Raw genomic sequence first — 27,681 nt, forward strand, 5'->3', positions numbered from 1 at the left:
AAACTGGTGAGTCATCAGTCCACTGGGTTTCATAGGAAATCCCTTATTACTTTAAAGCACCTGCTGTAGCTCTTTGACTCATTTCCCATAGAAGAGTTGCAGATGCAGATTGATTCCAAATAGTTCCCATAAAAGAACAGACCAGTGAACTGGTTTTACATAAATTTCAGTCTTTATAGTTTCTATTCCTATGCAATTAATGATATCTGGCTGAATCCCCAGTTACTTCTGGGTTGTGATTTATAAAGAACAAGTCTAGATTCAGACATTTCAAAAATGATTTCCCACATTTTAATGTTATTAGCTCACTTCTTACAGTGTATCTCTCCATGTTTCTTCTTCTTGGAACAGGTCAGCTTTAATCAGTTACAAGATGTGTTTAATTATTAACAGGAATGTGCTGAATTGTAGTGAAAAGTATTTAAATACTAAAACATGACAAATGACATGTATGTTGGCTATTTTTCTATTTGGATAAATGGTTATTAACTAATTAACTTCTCCATATTGAATTTAGTCAATACATTAAAACAATCTCTTAACATTCTAATATCAACATATGGACTGTAGATACCAGCATTAGACAGATAAAAATTACTGCTTGCTCATTTGCTCTATGAACTTTTCAGAGAAAAGATTTGTAGGAAACAAGAGAAATGACAACAATTAATTCAGATTTAGTGAATAGTTTACATCAGAAAAAAATAGGGACAGTATTCGGAAATATGCCCAAATATTACCAATACGTCAGCAGTTTTCAAAACTGGTTTTTAGGTGCTGCTCGAAATAAACAATAGTGATCAAATAATCCTAAACAAGATGTGATAATTTAAGTATCTTAAAAATATTTCGGAATAATGAAAATGATATTTTCACTTATAAGAACATTATAAAGCCAGGATGAAGACAGTTTAGCATTGGCAGAAGAAACAGGTCTTCATAATTCATGAACAAACACAATTTGTACCATACCCTCATTTAGATTGCAGTATTTGTGTTCATTATAAATACTTTGAAATAAAGGTGTAAGTGCCAAACTTTAAAGCAATTGCTTAGAAAATAGGTGTTCTTACTGTGAAAAGAGGTGCAAGTAAAAATGGGATCAAAAGGGTTGCATGAAAAGAGGTTTATTAGTTAATTAGTTATTAGAAAAATTAGTTTAGAATTGATAAAAACCCAAACGGTGAGCAACTGCCAGGGGTAATGCATTAGATTTACAAAATGCAGGGTTAAAGACAGTCATTTTTTACATTTAGAGTTTAACATTTCACTTCATTTTGGATGTAAAATAGAAGGGCTTTTTTTAAGGAATATCATAAAATAGTTTAACTCAAAGATGTGGTCTTGGAGCTAAACTTCTGCACTTTTTTTACCAACCCATGTTTGAGAAGTGTAAAAGATAATTCAGTTTGTTCAGAAACACGCTCAAACCTTTCTGGGTCAGCTCTTCACCTTTGCCAGGGAACATTCCCATTGAAGTCAACCTTTCATGGTTTCTCTTCTCTGCTACCCAGCTCCGGTGTATTCTATAAGAAAAAAAGTCCTCAGAAGTCTGTCTGCGGTGTGTTCTATGAACAATAGCTACAAGGAATCAAAAAAGGAAGCAAATATATGAGCATCCCAGGTTGCTTTAGCAGGCTCACAGCTTCTGTCACCACTGAAAGGGAACTGGAATTTGCTCTGAAGCAGCAGCCAGCCTTTAATGTTATGCTTCACTAGAAATAAATCATATAACAAACCCGCATATTTACCTTAGCTTTTTTGATTTGAAATGGTACATTCTTGCCATTTATCTTTTGTTTGCATTTTTTTTAGGTGTCAGTCTTGGAAAATGTTGTCCATTGGCAAAGTTCACACAGGAGTAATCCTGCTAATCACACAGTCCCAAAGGAAGAATATGGACAGTGGCCAACAGACAACGTATACTATTAGGTATGTGTTCAAATCTTTGCAGTCCCCTTAGCCAGTAAAGTCTTCATATTTTTTTTTTAAATTGTATTTGCACAGGTTGTTAAGTGCCCAACACAATGGGTACCACTCCTTGTGGAATCATTACTGCTATCGCGATACGTTACGTTTCCATTACAAAGACCTGTAATCAAGGATTAATAATGTGATCGTTAAGGGTTCTCCTACCAGATGAGACATATTTTCTACTATTCTGTGCCATTACTGAACCTTGGCCTGCCTTTCTGTCAGCCAGCCTTGCTTCTCCCAAGTCAAAATGAAATGGCAAACAGAAAGTGTCTGCTACTCACAGACAAGCTACTAATGTAACTTAATTTTCCATAAATAGAGTCTGCATCATCTACGTTCAGCTATTTCTGTCTGCTATTAAGTCGCACATACTGGCTTGCTCATATATAGCTTCTCTGAAGTTAAATCCACTCCAGCTAAATATGATTTTGAAAGTTGAGGTTTATGTAGTAGTTTTGGCTCTGAGCCAGAGAAGGAACTGGACAGCTGGAACAAGAACTGATCTTGCCATGTATTCAGATATAACTTCTGTGAAAACCTATAAGATTTTTCTGGATCAAATGCAGAGAGAACTGAAAAATAATCACAAAAAACTGTCTCTCAGAAAACTGAATGAAAAATACTGATTTTTTTCTTATTAGCCCTCTCAGTCAGTCAAGGATGAATATTCTTCCCCTCCCCTTCTATTTTTTTAAGGAGAGTGAATTCCAATCTTGACTCTACCATTATGGATCAGGCCCTTATGAAATTAGACCATTAAAATAAATTTACTCAATATTTTAAGAATCCAGTGAATCTCTGGTCCTTAGCATAGTGGTACTTATGAAGGAAATTAGGACACAGCTAGATCCTATGACCTTGTGTTACATTTTAAAGGTCAATTTAAATCTTAGGCTACGAGTCTAGAAAAGATGTGGTGGATTTATCCCGTTCATGTCTAGGCTAAAGTTGAGATCAACCCTATGAATATAATTTCTGACACATTTATTAATCTGTTCTTAAAGCCATGGTGCTCCTACAATCTTTTTAGAGTAGTTGATTATCTATTAGCCTTTCAGGTGAAATATTTTCCCAGGCTAGCCTGCATCTTGTTTATTGAAGAGGTTGTTATTATTTTTTATCTCATTCCCAATACAGTATTATCTTCTCCACTGAAGCAAAACTTCTATGTATGTATGTGAACTCTTATGATTGTCCCTTCTTTTAGACGAGCTCAATTCTTTAACTCTTGTACCTGTTTGTATTTTTTGCTTTGCTTTGAAGTCTCTTTGCTTGCTTCACATTTCCTTTTAATACTCCCATGAGATAGCTTGTGCTCCCTGTCAAGAAATCAGAATCTGTCCAGAGCTTTTATCACACCACCTTTGCAAACATCCATTTTATGTCTGGAAATATATAAAAACAAAAGATGCAAAGCTGAATGAAGAGCAAAAGTAATAAGAAATAAAATCCTGCATTCCTTTCTTCCTCAAACAATTCAAGGTATGTTACATATAAATGGGGGTGAAAAATTATTCTGATTATGTCTTAATCTCTTTTTACTTGCTTTTATATTTTTCATCATTGTTGTGAGACTTTTACCCCCTTTTCAGGCTTTTTAGTAAATAAAAAGGCCTGCAGCAGTATAAAGCAGTCCTAAATACCAAGATGAAACCAGTAAACCAAAGTATTTTTGAGAAACAAAGTAGGAGACAACTGTGTGACACAAGTCTTCTTATAGTTGCATCAGGAAGCCTTATGGATTCAGGCTACTGTCTGAATGGTGGTGTGACAACTATTCCCCTGATGACCAGAAGCTGTCAGGGAAGAAAGGATGTGTAAATCTGTCCACTCTTCATTATCTTGGCTCTTAGTTCTCTCATTGCTTTTAAGAAATACAGTCCAACATGTCAGCTACGGTATTCTAATACATAGACAAAAAAATAAATGATTCAGTTCAGGAATATGAACCATAAGGCTTATCCCTCATCCCGTCTAGAAATTCATATGGAAATACATCATTATTTTAGCTAATACTTAGTTGATTAAATTAAATTCTTAGTAGTATAACATACAGAAAGTATGTTTATTTGTTCATACATTTGGAATAATTCTATCTGTTTTATCTGATTGTGTTCTCACAAAAAGCAATTTGCACTGTCCTTAATCAAAAAAGTAAAGAAAATTAGCTGCGTTAACATAATTTCTAAAAGAAGCTCCTTTTTTTTGCATATTTTTAGGTGTTGGGTATTTTTTTGTGTTTAGCTTTTAGTTTTTGTACAATGTATGTATTTTTTGGAGTGTGGTGGAACAAGTAACTGCTCTACAACTGAAAAAGAAGGAGGTATTTAAAAATGGAAAGGTATGTCCTAGCAATGTATTATCTAGAGGTTTAGAAAACTGATTCAATTTAAATGAAATGACAGAAAGCAAATCTGTCAACATATCTGCGCTCTAGTGCTTTTCTGAGTCATGAAACTCCCAAGCTATAAAGAAAAGTTACAAATGAGACACAAAGAGAAGAAAAAACATTGAGCAATTCTTTAGAGACACAGATTCAAATTTTACTTCTTGATAAAATATGATTCATTGCAGGCAAATTACTACCCATCACGATTATCTATATTGTGACCAATCATAGGGAAATAGCACAGGGAGAGCGTTGTAGTTCAGATTACACCCACTCCTTCTGTATTTAATGTACAAATATATGAAAACAATTACGCACTAATGACATATAAAATATTGAATTGAACCCAGTCATACATAATCCAAGATAAGATACCAGGCATGTGAAGAAATTTGATGAACCAGTAAGTACTTCTATCTACAGCTAATGCCCGTTTATCTGTAAGCCCAACATGACGTGACACGATTCCTAAGACCACTTGCTTTGTTACATCAATTTTCTCAGCTTGACCTTCAGCAGATTAACACATTCATTCTAAGAAAGATGAAGGAATGTAAAGAAGAGTTGCGTGTGTGCATTAGAGAAAAATAACACATTGTACAAGGATTAAAAGCAATAGATTCCCCTTAAGTGTATAATACACGATATTTTATCATTTCTTGCAGGGCTGGAACATTCACAGATTTTTATCTTTTTGGTTTGGACCATGTCATTACAAAGAATATGCATTTCACCTGAGATTAATCAGGTTTGTGCTAATTTACCTGCCCAGTCTTAGACCATCTCACCCACATTCAAAACCAGATGCGTCTTAGAAAGGAGAAAAACACAGTAGAAATTATTTCCTTAAACTGTGATGTTCCTTCTGTTTTCAGATTCAAGTTGTTTTGTACTTGTACAAGGAAACACAGCCTTTTGCTCCTGTCTTACCCCCGTATTTCTGTGGCTTCCAGCTGTAAACTTGTCCCATGTTTGTGTCCCAGATTCTTATAAATGTGTACACATATCATGTAAAACACAGTCTTTATGTCACAGTCTTGCAAAATGTGTTGCTTCGATTAAGATAGATGTGGAACCTTACAATCAGAAAGACAGAACTTGCCCTATACCCTACCAATGTGTATAATATCCTGTTTTTTAATTAGAGAGGGATGGTTTCCTCTAACATCTCACTGACAAGGATAACAAGCCTACAACTCCCTCCCTTGCAGCTCAGAGAGATAAGTATCACTGAATAGCATGGTTCTACATGACTAAAAGCAAGCTTACCAGGACTGGGGATTTAAGAAGTGGATTCCTGTCCCCTGGAACAAATTTACATCAAAATTTTGTTCAGAGCACAATGAAAACCATCTTGATATCATGAGATCTCTTCTGTACACGCTTCTAGACATAGGAAGCTTCCCAAGTGTTTGAACAGTTTTGGAGGTGGTGGCATATTTTATATTATGAGGGATAGTTCAGCTACTTTTGCAGGGCACACGTCTGTCTGGCACTTTTAACAAGTTCATCTCCATAAGGCACAAATTAACAGACAACTTAATTCTTCATCAATGGCAAGGACTGCAATTCTGGCTTGATGATACAGAAGTCATGCAGCTGGACGGGAATTCTTCTACCTGTCCTAATCTCCCGTGTATTTGAAAATAAGGGTCTCAATATTGTCCAGAAAGGTATGGAAATTGGTAGCTTTCACCTCTAAACCCCTGGAGCTTAAAGACTAAGTTTTTAGTTTTTTGCTTGAATGACAACTGAATTCCCCTACAAGCTTATTGTACTATTGTAGACAGAGTATTTATTCTAAGATGCAAAATAACTACTGAATCATTTTATGCAATGGTAGGAAAAAAAAGAAGGTAAATTGTATTCAAAGCACATAAAACACAATTAGAGATGCAGATTAGCCTTGAGGAACAAGCTCAACGAGAAACCGAATGAATCAACTTCAGACAAGTTTCACTAAGGGCTTTATGATATTCAGACTTGAGCAGCATTGCTCTTCAAGACCGACAATTAAAGAATTAAGTCATGGTACCTATTTGCCAGCTCACTCTGGCACTTCTTGGTCTTCTGGTATCATGTTTGTCCCATTTCTGTCCCAAGGATGTCAGCCAATTTTTCAATTCTCTGAAGAAGAGGAGGTGAATCATGGAGTAGGTATAAATGTAACACATGAATCTTGCAGAAACAGTTTCTATCACTTGGTAGAAATAGTCATATCCTAAATTGCTATCTATGATCTGCACTAAAACCGCAATGATTTACTCCAGATTAAGGATTCTGGTCTTTCCTTGTAAATGTATCCCTTCCTCGTGTGACCAGGTTGAGCTGCTGCTACAAGGCAGACAAGAGGGTAGAAGATTACTGCGTTCACTTTTAAAATTGTTCAAAATAAAAGTGGAAGGAACCAACAGCTTTTTCATCAACACCTGATATTTTGTTACATGGAAATTCCATTTCAGGATAAAGCGTACCTGAATGAGCCAGGTCATCCATCTATCTGATCTTCCTTGATATTTTGCTGTGAACAAAAATAAGATACCAGAATGAGCGAAATCAAAACCAGGCACAATGAAAGTTACATCATTTTGAATACAAAAAAAAAAGAAAAAAAAAAGAAGGCACAGTTAGACAGACATCACAAACTGAAACCTTTAAATTCAATTTAACAGTGCATTTTAATAAGCGACAATGCAGGAAGATAAAGAATATACTGGCTTTGCAGACCTGTTGCCTGGAAGTATCGATAACTACTACTACTTGGCTTCACAATCTGTCATATTCTGTGACAAGAGAAGCTGGCTTCGGACCACTAGAATTCACGATAACCCTAGATGATTTGGAACAACCCTTAGCTTTTCAGCCCTATTATGTTTGAAGTGGCTGATGCCTTTTGTCTTATAGCAGACTCATGTGGTTGTAAGTAGATCCTAAATTGAAAAATGTGGGTTTGAATCTGAAGTTTTCCTTGGTGTCTCTCTTTAATTTTGTTAGCAATATATTTAACAAGCTAATCTCATGGTTCCCCTCAGTTGTTAGAAAGTTTCTTTGACTTTCAACGGAAGCCTGATCAGTGACGTTAAAGGAAGTGAGTATCTGTCAACATGCTGCACATGAAAGATCTTCCCTAAAAAGATGTAGAAAAAGATCATTTGAATTCAGAAATTGGTGTCTGAATTAAATTAACAATGATTCTCACACTTAATTTGGTAGGATGGCTTCCAAAACTAAATCACATTAATGCTGAAGGTCTCCCTATTCATTTTGTTGCCTAACATCTATGCTTATAATTTTAAGACCATATAGACTGAAAGGAGAAAGACTCTACAACAAGTGCTTATAATAAACCAACAAAACATCACAAAAATGTGATGATTTCAATATTTACAACTAAATTCTGAATTCTCATGCATTCACTAATTTCAGAATAGACTGACTATCAGTCTAGACCTGAAGGGGATCTTTGAGAAACATGTACTCTTTGGGAAATTTCAAAATGCAGATGAGACACTACGGAGGGATCAAGCGTTGGGTAAATGTATGTGGCATGATAAGAAATAGAAATAGGGGCAACATTTAAAGGAGGAACACCAAATGACAAATACTTTCTGAAGTGATGAGAAACAGACCTGGACTTGCAAAATTTCTTCTGTGCCGTAAGATTTGGAGGAAGGTGTAGGCCAAAGGTTCTTGGGAGGTCTTGCTGGTAGGCATCTTAAAACTCTCATTCAAGGTCAACGCTGAAATGCTGGTATCAGAATCAGGGATGCCTGAAAACAAGAACGACACAGGACTCCGAAAACTAGAATACAAAGCAAAATAGTGAATGCTTTTTAATTTGATCTTATCAAGAAAGCAGACTGCAAAAGAAGAGCTTCCCATGGGAAGTGTATGTTTTGTCACAAGGAGATAAAGTGAGATATTTTGAAATATTAGTGCAGAGGAACTACGTCATGAACTAGCCGTAATAAAAGCCATCATGCATGTTCTGACCTTGAAAATTCCAGTGTCCACAATTGATTTCACTGCAGTACGGCTGTAATACCTCTAAAGGCTTTTACTTAAAGAATTCAAATGTAGTCTCACTTAAAGATGTTTCAACATCATCTTTATGTTTAGTTTGCTGTTCCAAATCCTTGGTACTCTAGGCTAAACCTGGCACTTTGTTACCGAGAATAAAACTTTTCCAAAATGTGAATTTGCCTTCTGATGAAGACATAACCAATGCTGATGATTTTTTTCATGTAGTCTTACTATTTTTAAACTACCTAAACAAATCCTTTAATTCAAAGAATAAAATAAATAAATATAAGACTGTTGACTGAAATGAACAAACAAAAGCAATTAAAAATACTGCTCCGGTATCTAAGGCTGGCCAGGATACTCTTTCTGAAAAACATAAAAAAAAATCATATGCAAAAAAATCACTGCCTAAATTCTCAATCTTCTTCAGGAGCACAGTTTGCTAAGGCTTTCTCTAAAGCCAGTGGAGAAAGAGTGGTACCTCCAGAGAGCTGTTCATCTATCTGACGATGAATATCTTTTTCTACTGATTATAGAGACACCCTGATACATGTACATGCCTGATATATGTTTTTTAATTAAGGGTTTGTTTTAGTTGCCTAACATAGACATCTAAGCCATTCAAGATGCTGCAGGGCACCCCATCTGACCTATTGCTGCTGATCCAGATGCCTAGATTTCCTGTATGCCCTGTGTTGTATCTGCCAGCCCCTTGCAGATGTCCTTGATACCCTAACATATCTCAAATGGTATTTGATACCTGTGTTTAGGGAAATGATTCAAAGGCTACTTATCTAAAGTTAGCTGAGGTTAATTTTTGTTTTGGAGATCATGTTTAGAAAATTTCCCCCTTAATGTATCTGGTTGATATAAACAATTTGATTTCATTTTCACATATCCTTAACCTGTAACTCTGTTTAGGTAAATTGCTAACTCTGCCACCATTACACACACAGACAGACTGTGTATGTCCTGTGTCTGTCTGTCTCTTGGCCTCACCCATGTGCAGTGGAGACAACATGACTACCTCCTTTCTCTCATTTTATGTTGCTTGTTTTGATACTAAGACCTTTGAAGTAAGGATTGTCTTTTACTTTAAGCTTCCACATGGTACTTAATAGAGGAAGGTTCTACTCTTGCTTAAAATAATGGGTGTAATATATTTAGATCTATTAATAGAAAATTGGAAAAAAAATGTATTCAAATAAGATGAACAGAATACAATATTATTTTTTTCTAGGCCAGACAGACTTTCTTCCACATCTTCATTAAGTTTCCATCAAGTTGATTAATGTAAATATTTTATTTACTTCCCAAATTACTAGCCTTCTGCCCCATGTAGTTTCATAGAACTAGCCAGTTGGTGGTTTTGGCAAGCCTAGTTCTAATTATCCTGGCTTAATATCAGGAAAATATTTACAGGAAAATTGTGTTTAAATACTGTCTTTCCTACTATTGTCTGGATGGTAAGAAAATAATGTAATGGTAAGAAATAACTAAGCACATAGCACATCTTTAATAGTAGTCTGCTCCACAATTTTTGTTAAGAATATGAACACAGATAAAAAGACTGATAGGTGCCTACCTACTTGAGTTCAAAGTTAAGCAAAACAGATCTTTGTGCCGTAGGAAAATACCAATTCTTTAGCATGCATATTTTAAGCTAGGAAATATAGTTGAAATCTGAAAATATTCAATGGAACAAATAAAAGGAAAATCAGAATACTTTTCATTTGAAATAGGATAGGAAAAATGTAGGTATTTTCACATTAGCCTGAAATGCCTGGTATCACAAACACACACAAACCTATCATTTAGGTTCAACAGTAATGTATCTTTTCTATTTACTTGCACACAGCTTTCTGGAATTTAAGGTCAAGCACTGGTATCTTTTCTTTTTTTCTTTTTTTTTTTTTTTTTAATAAACACTAAAATACAGCCTAATTCTCTTAGAATACAAGGTGAATCTTACCAGCTTGTGTTCATGACTATAACAAGTCTACTACAGCAAGGCCTTCACTTCACACTACACAGATTCTGCACATGGGCATCCTGAAACAAAGTAAAGCCCCCCAGTCCACTAGATGTACCGGTGACAGCAATGATAGCAAAATTATACAGTCGCTACTCATGGAAATGAGCTCAGAAAGATAACAACAAAAATGCTCAGTTCTGAATGAGAGATTCTTTTTCATAAAAGAGATAGTTAAAAGTCAAAATTCCTAGTCCTGGTCCTCATGGTACACTTAGAAAATATCTTCAGAACAAAACCTAGGAAAAAAACCCACATCATTTTACTGGATACATGGATTAAGTAGAGATACTGAGTTTATGGGGCATTTTAATATTCTCCACTTGCATTTTAACTAGCTCCCCACAGTTCTTGGCTGACTTTTTTTCTTGACCTTGCTGGAAAGGCTAACGTCTTAATATAAAAGATAGTACTCTGAAAGAAGAGATGATTAAATTGTGTAACTGCTTAGCTTTCTTATATTAAAAACAGACCAATTGCTTCTAATCTTTACTTAGCTGGAGGTTTGCTGCTCCTTTTCAGATTGGAATAGGTATTTGCCAGGTATTTTTCCACTTCTATTTGACTAATGAAAGATACTCTCCACCCTATTTTTCTTATATCCTTGGATCATGTTTACAACAATCCTACTGTAATAGATAAAGGTAATTCTATGGTAAAGTCTCTATCTAATCACCTGAGGAAGACCAATAACTTGGTAAACTTTTGCATTCTTTATTTACTGTTTTAAAATCATGAGGTCATATTGATAACGCTCCTGTGCATGGCTTATGGCGTAAGTCCTAAAAGGCCTTAGGGATGTCTTTGCAATGAGAAGGGATAAACTCCATTCTGATCTTGATTAGTGCAGGACAGGTTAGAGAAGGTTTCAGATGAGACCTCAGGTAGTCTTCTGCCTCGAGTACAGACTAATGTACAGAAAGCGCAGTGCTTGTGTTTGGTTGTCTGCCTGCAAACTGAGATGATGCATGACTTTTTCACAAATAATATTCATAACAACTAATATAAAGAAAGGCTTTCTACTGATTTCAGCAGCCTCTGAACCTCTTCCTCAAAGGGACAAAAAGAAAAAAACTTGAATTAAATAACCTATGCTATTTGAATTTTTATGCATCTTTTGCTTTGTTTCAAAAAATCTGGGCCTTTCTAGCCTAAGTGTCACGGGGTTTCTTTAAGACTCAAATACCAATGGGGCACTGAAATGGGATCTAATCTAAATCACCCTTGTGGTTCTGCAAATGTTCACTTGTTTCTTTCACTGGGGTGAGGGGTCAAGCCTGGTTGGGCAACTCAAGTGGCTCTAGGTCTCACCACAGTCTCACAGCACCCACCCTTTGCTGCCCATCCTGGGTAGTGGTCCAAAGCTGCCCAGATCTTTAAGAATAATTTTACCTGCTGAGCTCGACATGTTTTCTCATTTTTCAGTATAGACCCCTGCATTCTGACCACACTTGGTTTTTAATATCTAATTTGCTGTATAGCACAAGCCTCATTGACTATTGTAACACAAGCCTGGTATTTAAGTAAATGAATTATTTCTAATGTGCAGCAAAGTATTTACAGAAAATATGAATTGTTTTATTTATCATTGCTAAAATGCTATTTGAGAAACCTAGCAGGCACTAATTTTAATTAGGAGGATATTATTCTAATGAAATACCTTAATAATAATATTTTTCTGGCATTAATAAAATGTATAAACTTTTATGTTTGGTCTTTGATCAGCCTTTTTCCTTTCAGATGTGCTCTTAAGCTACAATTTGGTGCCACGTATTAATTTGATTAATAACTCCGTACATTTTTGCACAGAAGAGTCAGCCCCTCTTATTCTGAAAAATGAGCTAATTTGAAAAAGTAAGAACTAATTTCAGACAAATGCTTCCACAAGATCATTTCATAGACTTGTGCATGCCTTATTTCCTATGACTTAACAATCATATTAACTTTTTGCTGGCTCCATTGCATTGCTGGACAGGCTGATAGGGTGATATAGAGATGTTGTTCATCTAAACCATAGTCCAGCAAAGCAGTTAAGCATATGAATACCTTAAGCATATCTATACTTCAGTAAAATCAATTCAACTGCTCACAGGTTCACTTTTATGTATGCTTTGTTGGACCAAAGCCACAATTACCAATCTGCTAGAGTGGAGCTTAGTAAAACATATTGAGAGGAACCATCTTTGTGAATAAAACTAACAGTTTGGGAATGTGTTAACTATAAAATGACTAGAGTTTAATTTTCTCTATAATTAAAGAGAAGGATATTAAAAAGTCTTTCCACAATTGGCTCAGTAGTAATTCTTGGCTGACACTTGAGAAGACTTAACACGTAAGTCACCTCCATGGCCTTTCTAGTGATGCCTACTCTCACGCTTTTGGTTTTTCTTCATTTTAACATCATTCTCTCTGTCTTTCTTGACGTCGCTTTCTACAATGGAGTTTGGCCTCTTTTCCAAGACCTCTTAACTGGTCTGTTGCTATTCACTCTCTCAGAAATGAGCTACAAATCTTGATGCTTTCACTCATGACAGTCTTTCAAGAGAGCACACAGCTTTTTCACTTGCTTACCTTGAGGAGGGATATGGCAAACCAGGATCTTCTAGTGCTTGATGGACCTTTTACTGTAGCATCTCTTCTTTCCCCTAATTTTCCAGATCTCCGTTTACTCCTGTTGATGTTTCTTGTATTATTCAGGGTCCACTGAACTTTTCTGAACTTCCAAGCTACCACACATGGAACCTGGTGCACTGAAACAAAAAGCAGGCTTAGCAGTAGCTGTCTAATGAACTACAGTGAAGGTAGGAGCTCTATGAAGATGACTGACATTTAAATTGGGTTGGAAAGTACTTATTCAAAATTTTTATAATTTGGGTTAACTTCCAATATGCTGGCTGAGATTAATTTTATATATTTTAAGTTACCTGCCAACTCCTAGTACTCAATATGCACTGAACACGTACTATGTTTTTCTTTTCCTATCCTTCTATTCCTCTATGAGCTGAATTCTAACTTAAACAGGCCTCTTGGATTTCACACAAATATGTAGTAATATAAAGTATGCAAATCAAGCGGCTTTAAAATATGCCAAGGAATGGTATGCAGAGAGGCCCTTGCTTATACTATTGCTATAACAACCAAGGTCAGCCAATTTTTGTTATTTGCCCCTTAGAGGGTCGGAAACAGAAAAAAAACATAGAAGGGTCACATCTGTGGGGAGGAACAGACAGGACAGATGACCCAAACCTGACCGACTGGGGTATTCCATCCCGTCTGCCCCATGCTCAGTATAAAAGCTGAGGGATCAAAGGGTCATGGTTCTTCCTGCGATGGCCGACGTCCAAAGAGGACTCTGTCTGTTCATCTGCCTTTGATCCCGATCCATGTGTCCCTGACTCCAGAGCTGGAATCCGGTTCCCATCCGTTGTTGAGTCCAGTCTGGGACTTGCCCAGTGCCTGCCAGTGACGGGACTGTCATCCTGGGAGCTTGATACGGTTTCGTATATATTCTATCTATTTCATTATTTTATTCTCTTTTTTTTTTTTTATTTTAATATTAATTCTTCATTAAAGTAGTTTAGTTCATTCTAAACTTTTGAATCTCTTTATCTCTTCCCCTCCTCTTTTGTGGCCGGGGGGAAGGGCCATCTGTTGGTCCAGTTGTGGTGATATCGGCTGAAACCACAACAAAAGGACAGCATTAAAATATATACTGAATGATAGATTAAATATTGAGTTTAAATCTGAGGGGATGGGAGAGAGCTCACACAGAAGTACCAATAATAATGCTGCTGTTCTCCAGCACACAAGCTGTAATGAAATTCTTTTCTTTGACTTTAATAGATCTCAGGTTTATATACAACTTTTTAACTAGACAATTACATCCTCCAGCCAACTGTACCTGTACTTGAGAAAGCATCTTAATGACTCCAAGACTGATAGGATCATTATATCACTCTCTATTACATTTCTGAACTAATCTACAGCTTAATTTTTCTTTGTTTTAGATGGTTGGGTAAGCATTAGAAATAATGTGAGCTGACAAGCCTCAGAAATAAATATGGACTTTCTTTTGTAAGAAACAAGTAGCAGGGCCACCCTGTCTGTCAAGGTCATCCCTTTTCTCTCATCTGTTGGTGTTCATTTCTCATTGTGCATGCTCACTTGAGTTAGAATAATATCATCAGTGTAGGTCACCTTTTGTGTCTGGGTAAGTAGAGGAAGTTGTGTTCTGGTTTCATGCTACAGTAGTGAGAGAGATGTTGACAAAGTTCAGAGTCTGGGTGACATTGAAACATGTGGTCCCTGTCTTCTGCATGCATGGTGAGATTCAAGCCTCTGGAGGTCTGGCTGCAGAGGCAAACCACAGTTTTGCTCCATAGAGCACTAAAAGATGTGACACTGTCATGATGTTATTTACAGACAGTATAAAATTTTAGAAGTAAAAGGGCTCCTTATGAACTGATATCAGCTTCTCTGCCTTTCACTGTGTGTATTGTCCTTTATAATAAAGTTGCCAGGTTTACAGATAAACTTTTCCTTCATAGAGAAGCCTGGAAAATTCTGTTAGCAGAAGAATGACCTTTCTTGGAGTTTATGTGACAGGGAAGTTTTAAATAAACTATACTTCACTGCACCATAGCTCATTATATTTCCATTTTATTTAATTTAAAGCAGTTTATAATCAATGAAGTTCCTTTGCTAGAGAGAAGAGGGCTTTAGCTTCAGAACAAATACACAGCATTTTTTTGTTTCCTTAATCTTGTGCTGTAGGTGGTCAGTTCCAACTGCTGCATTTGGCACTGGAGGTTTGTTTAATTTAAAGCCAAGTAAAACAGACAGAGAATAGCTAAATTGAAAAATTGAATTTAATACATTAAGAATTATGCTGCAGTTTATCAGTGTTCCCTAGAGTTATATATTATTGTTGTAATGTTCGTTGACACAGATTGATATGAGTGAGAAGTGATTAAAGAGCAGGTAGAAACATTAGGTTTGCTCTTGGGGAAAAAAGCCTGAAATAGGGTATAAAATTATTCTGGCTGAGGAATATGCTACTGCAGAGCTCTGGTGATGCAGTGGCAGTGGCTACATGTGGTTTGACAGCATCATGGCTGGTAGAATGATAATTCACAATTTGAGACAATAATATCTGGATTACAAGTGCCTCCTAGCTTTTTGTTTACTACTGACACAGATACTACTTAACTTCCTTTACAGGAAAAAGAGAGGAGAAGTATTTAGCTAAGGACAATAGTTTTTAATCTCATTGCATTACCTCAGGAATTTGGAAGTGCACAGTGACAGGGCCATATTCAGTGGCATCTAATTCAACACACGTGTTGGAGACGATGTCCCAGACAACCAAGCGCAAGGGCAAACAGAGCAGCGCAACAGCTGCCCTTATGACACAGGATCCCTCTAGGAAAGAAACTATTGCCTTTCTTGCAGCAGTGCACTGTCTACACTTTATGATGTGAACATTAATCAACTTAATGTTGTGTGGCAGTCTGTGGCTTTTCTTGCACTTAGGAAGTTCTACAGAACATTGCACAGTTTGTTCTGTGCTGGAAAAGCTGCAAAAGAGCTTTGGTCAACCAAGCCCTCGGACACATTTTAATGCCTTGGGATGGCCAGGCCCCAGCATGTAGAAAACTACATTGAACTATTGATTCCAGTGTAACCGTGGTGCTTCCAGGAGCTGAGAAACCAGCCCAGAGCTTCTGTCTTTTATGATCTTTCTTTAACTGTCATACTAGCACGTAGTCCTTTAACAGACAAGCGGGTCCTTTAACGGACAAGCAAGTCATTTAAGGTACTCCAGAAGGCGAGCTCTCATTGACCAATTCTTCTCAAAAAACATGAATTCTGGAATTGGATTTTTCACTGCTACATATCTGGCGCAATGACCCTATATTTGAAGAATTTGTGTACAACTAGGAAATTACCCTGCTTTCAAGAAACAACCCCAAACTGTCCTAGCCCACTGCAAAGGTCACAGCCTCAAGGGAATTTGCTCCCCTTGAGTCTACGAAACTGTAAGCCTAACGTGGGCTTAAGGGGGAAATGGAGAGTTGAGCCTGGCACCTATTTTAAGGAGAGTCTTGTGTGATTCATTCATGGAGTTTGGATATCTGTCTCACAGACATGTAACTGTTCAGAAAGTTCATAAACAAGAAAGAATAAGATGAAAATAAGCAAATTTGTCTGAGTTTACAATTGTTAACGAGTGTAACTTTTACCTCCAAATTTATTCCACCAGAAGAGGGGCACATTATTCTATATTTATATTCTCATCTTCTCAAACAGTACTTTACTTTAAAACCAAGGGTCTAAATCCACTTACTTTGAATTTGAAGAGAAAAATTCTCATTGTGTTCAATGAGAGGAAGATTAGGCCTAAGTTTGCTATTTCTCCTGAATCATTAAAATGTTAAATGCTATAAAGCTTTTATTTTTCTGACATCTAAGCAGAATAAGTAGATGAGCAAATGATTTTTCCAGTTAGCCTAGAAAAATGCTTGTCTTTTTAATATCTGAAAATGACAGCTTTGCAGTTCTATGCTCATTTTATCCATCATTTTTAATTGCAGAGTAGAGTGCTACTTTCTCAACTGCTTGTAACTTCTGTGGTCATTTATTCCACTGCAAAATGGGTGAAAAAGACACTACTCAATGGGTTTAATTCTTAAACTGCCTATATTGAATTTTTGCCTTTTGAAGGCCGGTATTTATTTTACTCTATCTGTGATGGATAGCTTTCTTAATGGTTATAGTGGCAACAAGAACAGAAAAGAGGAAAGTTATGGTGCTAGGTGAGACATCAAAAAATGTGAAAATTCATCATGCTTTTATTTTTCAGTGCTCCCTGCTCTTACCGATCTGCAAATTTTGGAGATATTTTTGCTCATCTCTATACTTCCCCTGAACTTCCTTCAATTTCTGTCATGCTGTGGTGGCTGCCCTGTGGAATCCACCAGGCAGTCTGCTGGTATTATCCCGTGGAAGTGTTGTATATAGAAATTGGTATTAAAAGATGAATTTTCATTCACTTTTGTTTTAAAAATAGGTAGTGCTATACAGAATTTATAGATAACAAGAATGTTAGGCTCATTTTAGACTTCTAGCTCTGTAGTGGGGGAAAAGTGTATTACAGCCATTGATGGATTATTTTTACCTGTTTGAAAGATGTGACTCTGAGAATTTACATACATTTATCAAGATCAGACACTGTTACATTATTGCTTGTTTTCCTGCTGCTTATGCTGCTGTTTTGTGGTGTGTGGTGTTTAGTGTTCAAATGCTGCAGCTTGGGCACTTCGCATCAATCTCAGTATATGGAGTACTCTTAATTCTCAAAATCAAGAAAAAGTTGTCTTATTTCCAAGTTACAGCTTATTTTAGAATTCTTTAATTATAGCTAAGACCTACTACTGCTCTCCTCTATGATACTAGGATATCACTCTCTGCTACCTTGTTCTTGCATAATCACAGAATCATAGAATATGCTGAGTTCAACTTCTGACTCCACAGTCAGTGCCACGTAAGGCACCTGAAAGTTAAATCATCTGTCTAAGACATAGACGTCTCTCTCTGCTCTCCCTCATGAGAAAGTTGTAGGCAGCAAACGAGTCTCCCCTTCTCTAAGCTGAACAAACCCAGTATCCTCAGCCACTCCTCCTAAGTCATGCTCGCTTGTCATTTCACCATCTTTGTTGCCTTCCTTTGGATGCATTCTAATATTTTTATATCCTTCCTATACTGCAAAGCCCAAACCTGCACACAGTACTCTAGGTGAAGCTCACCAATCCTGAGGATAGTGGGATAATAATTTCTTTTGACCGGTTAGCTATGCAGTGCTTAATGCTTCCAAGACACAGTTGGCCCTTTGACCACCAGGGCACATTGATGACTCATATTGAGCTTGTCATCAACCAAAACCTCCATATCCCTTTCAGCAGGGCTGCATTCCAGCCTCTTGTCCCTCAGTCTTTAAATCTATGGATTACACCATCCCAGGTGCAGAATCTGACATAATTGCTCTCAGTAGAAATTGCTTTCAGTAGAAATATGCAAAGAGTTTTACTGCATCAGTGATCTTCGTTATTTTACAACAACCAAATTATGGTGAAAATGTCTTCCCAAGCTGTAGGAAAATAGAAAATGATGCTTACAGTGAGCATTTTGTACCATAAATCCCAGCAAGCTGAGCTTACCTGTTAACTGCTGCCTCCAGATATTTATTGGCGAACTGGTATCGTCTCATTGTTATCCTGCCATTTAGAATTCCTTTCTTCAGGATAAACAGCATATTTCTTTGTTAGGCATTTCTAAAAAATAAATAAAGCAAAGATTTTTCTAATTTAGTCAATAGATATGATAATGTGTTTAAAATTCACTGTAAGTAATTTTGTTGATGTCAGTATTATGAGATACCCTATAAATGAAATTGTATTGTATTGTAAACCTGTCTAGTAGATCAATAGATATTATGAAGGACCAAACTGATTTATTTTACATTCCTCTTAAATGAAAATCTAAATGGTCTGAGACTGGATTATTTATTTGAAGTAATCTTTAAAGAGAGAATTTCTTTTTTGGTTAAAATTTAAAAAGAAAAAAGAATCAAGAAAGAGATATCTGAAAGAATAATAATTACTCTTTCTAAACCTTATAGGATGACAATTTTACTGTAGCAGAGGAAGTATGTGAGGGAAGAAGGGAGACTGATACTATGGCATGTTGTATATTCTTTGTATCAGGTACTAGATCTCCTTGTGTGTTAGGGCTAAGACACTGATGACTTCTGCTGTAAACAGACCAGGGTAGGAACTGAAACAGTAATGAGAAGATCACATTATTGGTTTTTTCCTAGCTGTGAAATGTGTGCATGTATACACATATGCTCATCATGTCTGAATTACAGCGCAGATTGGTTTTACCTAGCTTTTAGTCATTATTCTCATAACAGTCTATAAAATATTCCAGCTTATCATTCAGCTATTTAAAAAAGAGATTGAGCTAACATTTGGTAAATTAGACATGTAGCATAAAATACCTGAGCAATATGAAAAGATGACTTCTCTTTATACCTTCTTAGTTCCGAATGAATACACTGAAAAAAACCAAGAAACTTTTAACATTTTGTGCCAGAATTTGCTGTCCAATTAACTTCCAAGCAGGGTGGTGGTAGGGCATTTTGTACAATCATGTGAATTCTTTTGTTGGTTAAATATAGAATCCATTTGTCATGTCAGTTCAGGCACAGTGACAATTACACAGTCAAATAGCTACCTGCAATCTTTTAAATATCACACGTATGCCTTCCTATGCTATTAGCAGAGTTAACTAGATTAACTAGACAAAATATTTTAAACATATGAGCTATAGTTACTGCATTAGGCCAAAGGCTACCAGTAGATTAGATCCCAGATTGGCATGCTACTGGTACAGCTTGCTGAAATGAAAATTATGTTTTAAACAGCTCAGTTTTCAGATCTCTGAAATTGGGTGATTGCCCCATAAGTAATTTGAAATTACCTAAACCATTTGCAATTTATCTGTGCTTTGGCAGTACTATGATAAACATATGTGTTTTGGTAAGTCATGGGATACTATAGTTATTCTGAGATGTCTGTGGGCTTTCCATTTCAGAAAATCAGAGCCATTGTTTGTTGGCATTTGAACTGAACACACAGTACTAATTTGTACCAGGAGTGTATTGAATTTAGTTATTGAGTGAGAGGACACCTGGCTAGCTCTTACTTATGTATGTAAAAAGCAAAGTGCATTTGAAGAAAAATTTTCACATTTTATCTTTTTTCTGGAGTCACAAGTGAGTGAGAAAATTATTAGAGTCTCCACAGTCCTTCCTTAAGGGCACAAGTAACAGCAAACTGAATGCAGAAAGTCAAGTCTTAAGGTTATTGTATCCTGTTTTTCCAGTTTATTTTTATTTTCATGGTTATGAGCTAGGAATTGTCTTCAACTGCTCCTTCTCTTAGACATCCACATTGTTTCTCCAGGCTGTGCATAATCTGTTCTTTTTCTGTTGAGATATCTACGCTCGCATCTGCCATATGCTGTCATATCTCCATTGTCTCCTTCTTCCATTGCTGTAAGATCCCACCTCTGTTTTCACTAAATTTCAAAGTCCTCCCTCCAAATCATTTAAATAAACCTGTACTTAAAATATGTCCCTCAGCAATTTTGACTTGATCAGCCTGACCCCTCTGAACCATCAGTTACCCTTGTTTTATCAATCACATTCAGACTTCCTGTCTTTATCTTAAGATATCTTAACTCTTTCTTTCTGCAGTGTGTCTGCTTCTGTCTCCTAGATTGAGATTTATTAAAAGTATTTTGGTATTTTAAGATGAAAGCTCTGACAACCTAATTCCCACTGAGAATAACAGTCATCAGGAGGATCCACAGTCCAGCCTTGCAGAGTCATTCCAGGATCCTCTGTCCTGAATTCTCTCTTCTCTTCCTCTGTCAAGAGCCCAGTTCCTTGCCATTCATGCTGAGGGCAACAAAATTCAGTGCCATCCAGTCTGTGAGAAAGTTTGTGGCAATCTGGAACACTGCTCCACCAAATAGTCTTTTTCTTCCATTTCCAACACAATTTTTCAGAGTTTTCCAAATAACCATAACACAACTGAAGAGGTACAAATCATGAGAAAATTACAAAAACAGAGAAATGACAGCTACAGACCAATGATGGCAATTCCAACAAAGAGCTAGAGGTAAGTGGGGAAGCTTCCCATTTTATGCATTTTTCTCTGGCTTTGAAAATATTTCTGTGTCACTCTAGAATGAAAGCAAAGTGTGCAAAAGCTTTTGGCAAAAATGGGACTTCGGCAAAATGTTTGTGTTTGGCTCAAGAAACTTAGGTTTCCCATCTTTTGCACTCATCTTCCAGGAAGTCTATTCTAGAGTTTAGAAATAAACCTGTCAAAAATGTCACCAAAGTCAATATTTGTTTCTGAAATGTTCCAGTTTTGGCATAATGTCAGTTAGAACAGAAGAAATTTCACTAAAAAAAAATCTGATTAGTTCCATAAATGTCATTACATTCATTAAGTACACATGTAACAGTAGCTGAATTAGCTATCTGTTTACACACATCAAGTCATCTGAAATATTATGAAGTCAAACAGGGCTCAAGGGTTGGTTGAGTAACAGTGTCATAAATTTTAGTAACCCTTGATCTTAACTTGACACTCATTATAACACATGTCTGTGAACAAAACTAATTGAAACATCAGGAAACGGTCAGAACGTAAATGAAAAGCATTAGCAAAAAAAATGAAAGCATTTTAATTAGCTTAGAATAATGCATTAGGGTGACTGGCAAATTAAATTGCAATCCAAGTCCTGACACCCTTTTTTTATTTGAAACCATAACACAATTATTTATCAAATGAATTCACTTTCTGTTGATAGTAATGTTAGCTTTTAAGTAACGCATGAGCATCTAAAAATAGTTTAATAAAAGGCTTTAGGGGTCATCATTCCTAATCCTCTAAAGTTACTATAACCAGGAACACTTTCTCTGAATATGATTATACTGTATTCATGGCAAAATATATATTAATGAAATTAAAATTGGATTTTTTGAGGTTTTTGTACTTTATCTGATTTTTCTGCTATCTCAGGTAAAAGTAGTCAAGTCTTTTGAATCTCAGTCAGGCCCTGTGAAGAAATAATTGTGTTTCCCAGACGGTTACCATTGTATTCATATGTAACTCCTTCTATAGTTACCCTGTTTTCCACGCGTGTGGGTGTGTGCCCACACATTTATTCTGTCTGTCAGATCCTGTATCCATCCGTCTGAAGACTTACACACTTTGGTTGATATTTCTGTCTTTCATGACTGGGATAGCACGTCATGGTGCTATGAAAAATGCACAGAAATAAGATGGAAGGAGCTGGCAGGAACTTTTTACTCCAAACTCAGTATGTTCCATGCTCTCCATGTTTCTGAAACTAGTATCCTGTGAAGTACAACTGTATTTTGAAAGCTATATTGCAATACTGTTTATCTATTAGCACACACTATCAGAGAATCACTTCCTATGTACAGCTGTTCTTTCAAACATGCCAAGCACATTTCTTGTGTCTTAGATATCTTTTAAAATGTTCATTTCTAAAGCTACTCACTATGCTGAAAAATATTGCATATGAGAATAATAGATGCCATTTTCTAACGGACTGCAATTCTCTCACTTGCTCACGCACCGTGCTGTTAGAATACTGTTGAAGCCAGATGAGAGAACCTTTATTTTACTAGCAGAAAAAACAACTGACAAAGACTACTACTCCTTGGCTTGAATGACTTCCAAAAGACAGACAGTCCTTCCAAATAGCCTGTTCAAAAAGTAAGCCAAAATCAGACTGCTCAGGTATATGGTGAGAAAAACATTACCAGAAGTAGAAGGTAAATAAAGAGCTTATCGAAAATTTATTCACACAGGCATGCTTGAAGAATTGTTGTTCAATAACTGAAAAAAATATTTTATAATTGGTTACCTTAAACTGCATACAGCTCTATGTCTTATCTAGAATTAAAGCTGCTTTAAGTTGATTTAGCTTACTCTGCTCCTAAAGCAACATTAAACTACTTCTGTTCTCTTAAAATGTGAATAAATTGGTTTATCAATGTAGAGGTCTAATGCATTTTAACCAATTCGCTGTAAAATTTAGTTTAGACTTAGATAATCAATTGTTTGCTTCCTACATGGAAGAAATTCTGATCTCAAAAAGATTCAGACTGGAATCAGTCCATTTTGTTGCTACTAGAAAGGATCTTAGGATGAGTTAGAGGTGTCCAAATTAAAGCATCTAGTACAGGGGATCGAGCGAAAAGAGCCAATATGGTTCCTGTCCAGCCAGCCAGAAAACAGCACATCACCAGGAAAGTGCATGTTAATTTGGGCAGTTGAAATTCTATCTTCACAGAACAGTCCAGGAAAGCTCTGCTAGAGAAGGACTCTACAAGTACATCTAAACAAGCCTGTCCTACTCAGAGCTTCTGCCCCACTGGGGAAAACAGAATGAGTTAGTGTTGACTAGTGATGAGGATCTAGAACATGGCAGTATGGAAAAGACTGGACAGAGGTGACACAGAAAGAGAGCTGAAAATTTTTCTCATTATTACCCAATTCTGGTACAGAATATCTGAAGAGAAGAGCCCTCTATTTAGACAGGAAAAAGCCTTCCAGTGTAACAGTGCTATAGAGTCCTCGAGGGGAGTACTCTGGTGTACATACACAGTGTAGCTTTATACTGTTCTGGAGACTGACTTTGAGCATCCATGCTACTGTCAGGGCTCATACTAGAGGCTTTTGAGTGAGAGTTATCACATTGTGTTTGGGAAGATCAGGCCAGAATTACAAAGCTGATTCTCTGAAGAATCACTGAATGTCAGAAAGATGAGGTTGGAAGGGGCCCCTGGAGGTCATCTTGTCCAACCATTCTGCTCAAGGAGGGCCATCAAGAGCCAATGGCCCAGGACTATATCCAGATGGCTTTTGAATATCTCCAAGGTTAGAGACTCCACAGCCTCTATGGGCAACCTATGCCAGTCACTCTCACAGATGTTCCAGTTGGAACCACCTGTGTTTCAGTTTTTCCCCATTGCTTCTTGCCGTGTCACTGGGCACCATTATCTTTATACCCATCCTTCACATACTTGTATGCTTTGATAAGATCCCCTCAACCCTTTTCTTCTTCAATCTAAATGCTCCCAGCTCTCTCAGCCTTTCCTCATAGGAGAGATGCTCTAGTCCTTTGATCATCTTTGTGGCCCCTCTCTCCAGTATGTCCATATCTCTCTTCTATTGGACACAGTACTCCAATTATGGCCTCACTGGTGCTGAATGGAGGGGAAGGATCATCTCCCTTAACCTGCTGGCAACACTCCACTTAATGAGCCCAGGATAATATTTGCCTTCTTTACTTCAAGGTCAAATTGCTGTCTCATGGTCAACTTGCTGTTGACAAGGTCCCCTGAGTCCTTTTCTGCAAAGCTATTTTCCAGTCAGTTGGCCAATTTTGTGTACTCAGCACACTTGCAGAGTGTACACTCTGCCCCAAAACCTGGATCATTTTGTATTTTTCCCTTTGTGCAAGCTTAACCATACGTGCTATTTTTGGAAATTTTTTCAAACTGTATCCTAAATTTTGAGGTCCAAAATTCAGTTTAGAAAGTCACTTTATGCTGTGTCTGATACGTGGGTAAAGAAAAGATATAAAACAGGTGCTAAAGAGCTTATAGCTGCCATAACTTTCAACAGTATCATGTACACCTTTATAAATATTGGGGGAAAAAAAGTCACTTTTATATTACTACTACATACCGACTCAACTACTTAATTATAAGCATGCAGGTTTGACAGTTTCAGCTTGGATGTTTATCTGAAATAGATTAATTACTCTTGGTTATGCAAAATAGGCTCAGGTTATACAAAATACATGCAAAGATCTCAAAGAACATTTTCTATAGTTAGCATGTTTGCACTTCATTTCCAACTCAGGAGAGAAAAAAAAAAGCAAATGAAACAATTTAAAATAAATGTAAAGGATTTGTTTCACATCACAACATTTCTGTTCAGGTTTCAGTTTTGGTGAAACACTGGACTGACTAATTTTCCTTGCTTAGGCATACACACACTGTATACATAAATACTTCAAGCCTCAGATGTAAACACAAGTATATAGATCTTAACAGACCTGTCAAGTCTTAAGCACTGTGCATAAAAGCTGAGGTGCCTTACCTGACATTCCACTGCTCTGGATGCCTTCAGCTCACACTGCTGGGAAGATGCTGCCTCCCTCCTGCTCCCAGACCACGCGTGCTGGGCACAGCTCCTCACGTACGGAGAGCTGGCTCTTCGGCTGCAGTCGTCTGTCAAACTCTTGTGACACCAGGAATCTCATGTGCTGGGATCAAAAGGTGCACAGAGATGGTTAGAGATCTGTGCCACTGACACCACATCTTCTGTCTCCAAGAAAATACACCAATAGCCCCCAAGAACTCTACAGAACCTAACTTCATAGAGAAATAATGAGTTAGCACAATTGAACAATCTTTCTGAAGCATATTATAATATATAGTATACACCTCTGTCCCTACCTCAGTCTAAACTAATCATGTGCTCTTACAATTTAAATCTAACCTGAGCTAGTGTTCACAACATTTTGCAGAACACAGTATAAGGTTCATTTAAGTGATGTCATAATGAAAATAGAGCAACCAAAATCTTCAGAAATCTAGCAAAGATAAAAGAGAACATTTGCCATTTGAATCACTGTTGATATAGTTTCTACGCAAACAGCTTCTTTATATATTAGGGATATGATATTCTGTGTCATGCAATTAATCATTAAGCAAGTTTATTGGGGACAATTATGTGAAGGCCTTAATATCAGTGCAGCTCTAGTAGGTGCAGGGCTTGGCTCAGTCCAGGTTTAGGTCTTTACTCTGGGTCTGTTGGAGTATAAAGAGTAACTACATAAGAAAGATAATTTTTACTTTCCCTATTCACTTCATTTTGCAGAAGCTTAAGGGAAACTAGATGAATCAGGCCCTTTGTGTAATATATAATTTACACGATCTCTAGTGAAGGATATTTTCATGTAGGAACTTAGATCAGCTTAAAACTTATTAATGTAGTTCCTGTTGAGACATGGTAGGATTCCAATTGCCCACCTGAAAAAACATACCACGTTATGATTTCTACGGTGTTTCTGTCCTGCAAGAGGCTTTTCTATTAGTGAAAGCGCAGATACATCTGAGTACATAATAAACAGGAAATAAACTACCCCACCCCTTTTCAAAAGAACTAATCAAGTACTACAGGGAAAATAAATGTAAATAAAATATTGATTAAGAACTAAAAGGATTTTAATTATATTACTTTCAGAAATAATTTAATTTAACCTAAACAGACAACTGGGAGCAGATACTTTGCCTTAGCATTTTTCAAATCACTAATTAAAATTTCCAGGAGGAAATTCAAGTTTAGTGTCTGGATTTTAGAGATAAATAATGTTTATTTCTTTTTGTTATAAGCTTATGAAGGTTTATTTAGTGCCAAAATGTAATATTGCATGTGCATTCTTTTTAAAATAATCAGATAACATGGATGCTCTATGTAATACACTGTGGGTATAAAGAAGTTTTTAATTAAGAAAACTTGAACATTGAAGTGTGATTCTAGTTATGTCTGTCACGTGTTCTCATATAGATTTGTATCTACTTTGTTTGTGGAATTGTTTGGAGACAACTGTTTTTTTGGTAAGATAAAAGCAATTATAGTGATGGAGCACTCTTTGTGTGCCCATTGCCACTGAGTGGCAATTTTACTATTTAATGGAAAAGAGATGAATTCAGTTCTTTATTCTCTGCCATAAAACTTGATCCAAAACCCAGTGAGGTAAATGGAAATCGCTCATCACTCTGTAATTTTGTATAGTGCGTGGCTTTGAATGCTGTTTCCTACTTTACACCACATTATCCAGCAGACTTCTGACTACATGCATATACTCTACCAAACAGAATAGGACTGCAATAATAAAGATACACAACATTTCAAAGACTTATCTGAAGAAACTTACACAACTATAAATTCTTTACAGATTCTTTATGTAATTGAATTAAATTTCTTTCAACCCCAGTGAATGTAGAGGGGAAGAAAAGTGTGAAATTTAATGGAAAGGATGCTATTAAGCTCCCTGTCCAAACACTTAAGACAAAATAGGAGAAGAATGAACGTACCCCCACTGATATCCCTTAACTCTAGATTCGGTAGCAAAGAGTCCTTTTTATGCCGACACAGGGTTGTCAGCAGAAACATGTGATGGGGTGATGAGAAGATGCATCCTTAAGAAAACTGTGACATAGAGGGCTCATCTGTCCCCTTACCCAGTGCTTCCTCTCTTGGGTTGTTATAAGTAGATGGGTCATAGAGCATGTGACATACAATTTATATGCATTTGAAACTGTTTCCCTAAAAATTGTGCAATCCATGTCTATGCTGCAAGTGTCGGTTTGCCTATCCAGTCTTCCTTGCAAATTCTGGATCAGTTTCAAGCAACTTCTCAACCAACTTGACAAGCAGGGGGGACTCAAAATATGAAATTCAGAAAAACAGACAGAAACCCTGTTAGAGCCCCTAATAACCTGCAGTGCTGTTTCACAAATTGCTAGATACCAGAAAGAAAGCACAGGAATGCTGTGACGCTCGCAGCCTATGGA

The 27,681-nt window shown here is 36.7% G+C and overlaps 1 long non-coding RNA gene across 2 annotated transcripts; it reads right to left on the minus strand.

The window, feature by feature from the left end:
- Positions 1-405: 405 nt before the first annotated feature.
- Positions 406-25,332, minus strand: LOC106899015. 2 transcript variants are annotated; one of them, XR_001414006.1, is made up of 7 exons: positions 25,199-25,332; positions 18,638-18,751; positions 12,993-13,171; positions 7,996-8,136; positions 6,841-6,887; positions 6,402-6,493; positions 406-1,526 (listed from the first exon to the last, which is right to left on the minus strand). It is a non-coding gene; the product is annotated as an uncharacterized LOC106899015 (long non-coding RNA). The 2 variants fall into 2 exon arrangements; XR_001414005.1 differs by lacking the exon at positions 406-1,526 and having other exon boundaries at positions 6,057-6,493.
- Between the last annotated feature and the right edge of the window lie 2,349 nt (positions 25,333-27,681).

Source organism: Calidris pugnax, unplaced genomic scaffold (assembly GCF_001431845.1).
Source record: "Calidris pugnax isolate Ruff unplaced genomic scaffold, ASM143184v1 scaffold398, whole genome shotgun sequence".
Classification (NCBI taxonomy): domain Eukaryota; kingdom Metazoa; phylum Chordata; class Aves; order Charadriiformes; family Scolopacidae; genus Calidris; species Calidris pugnax.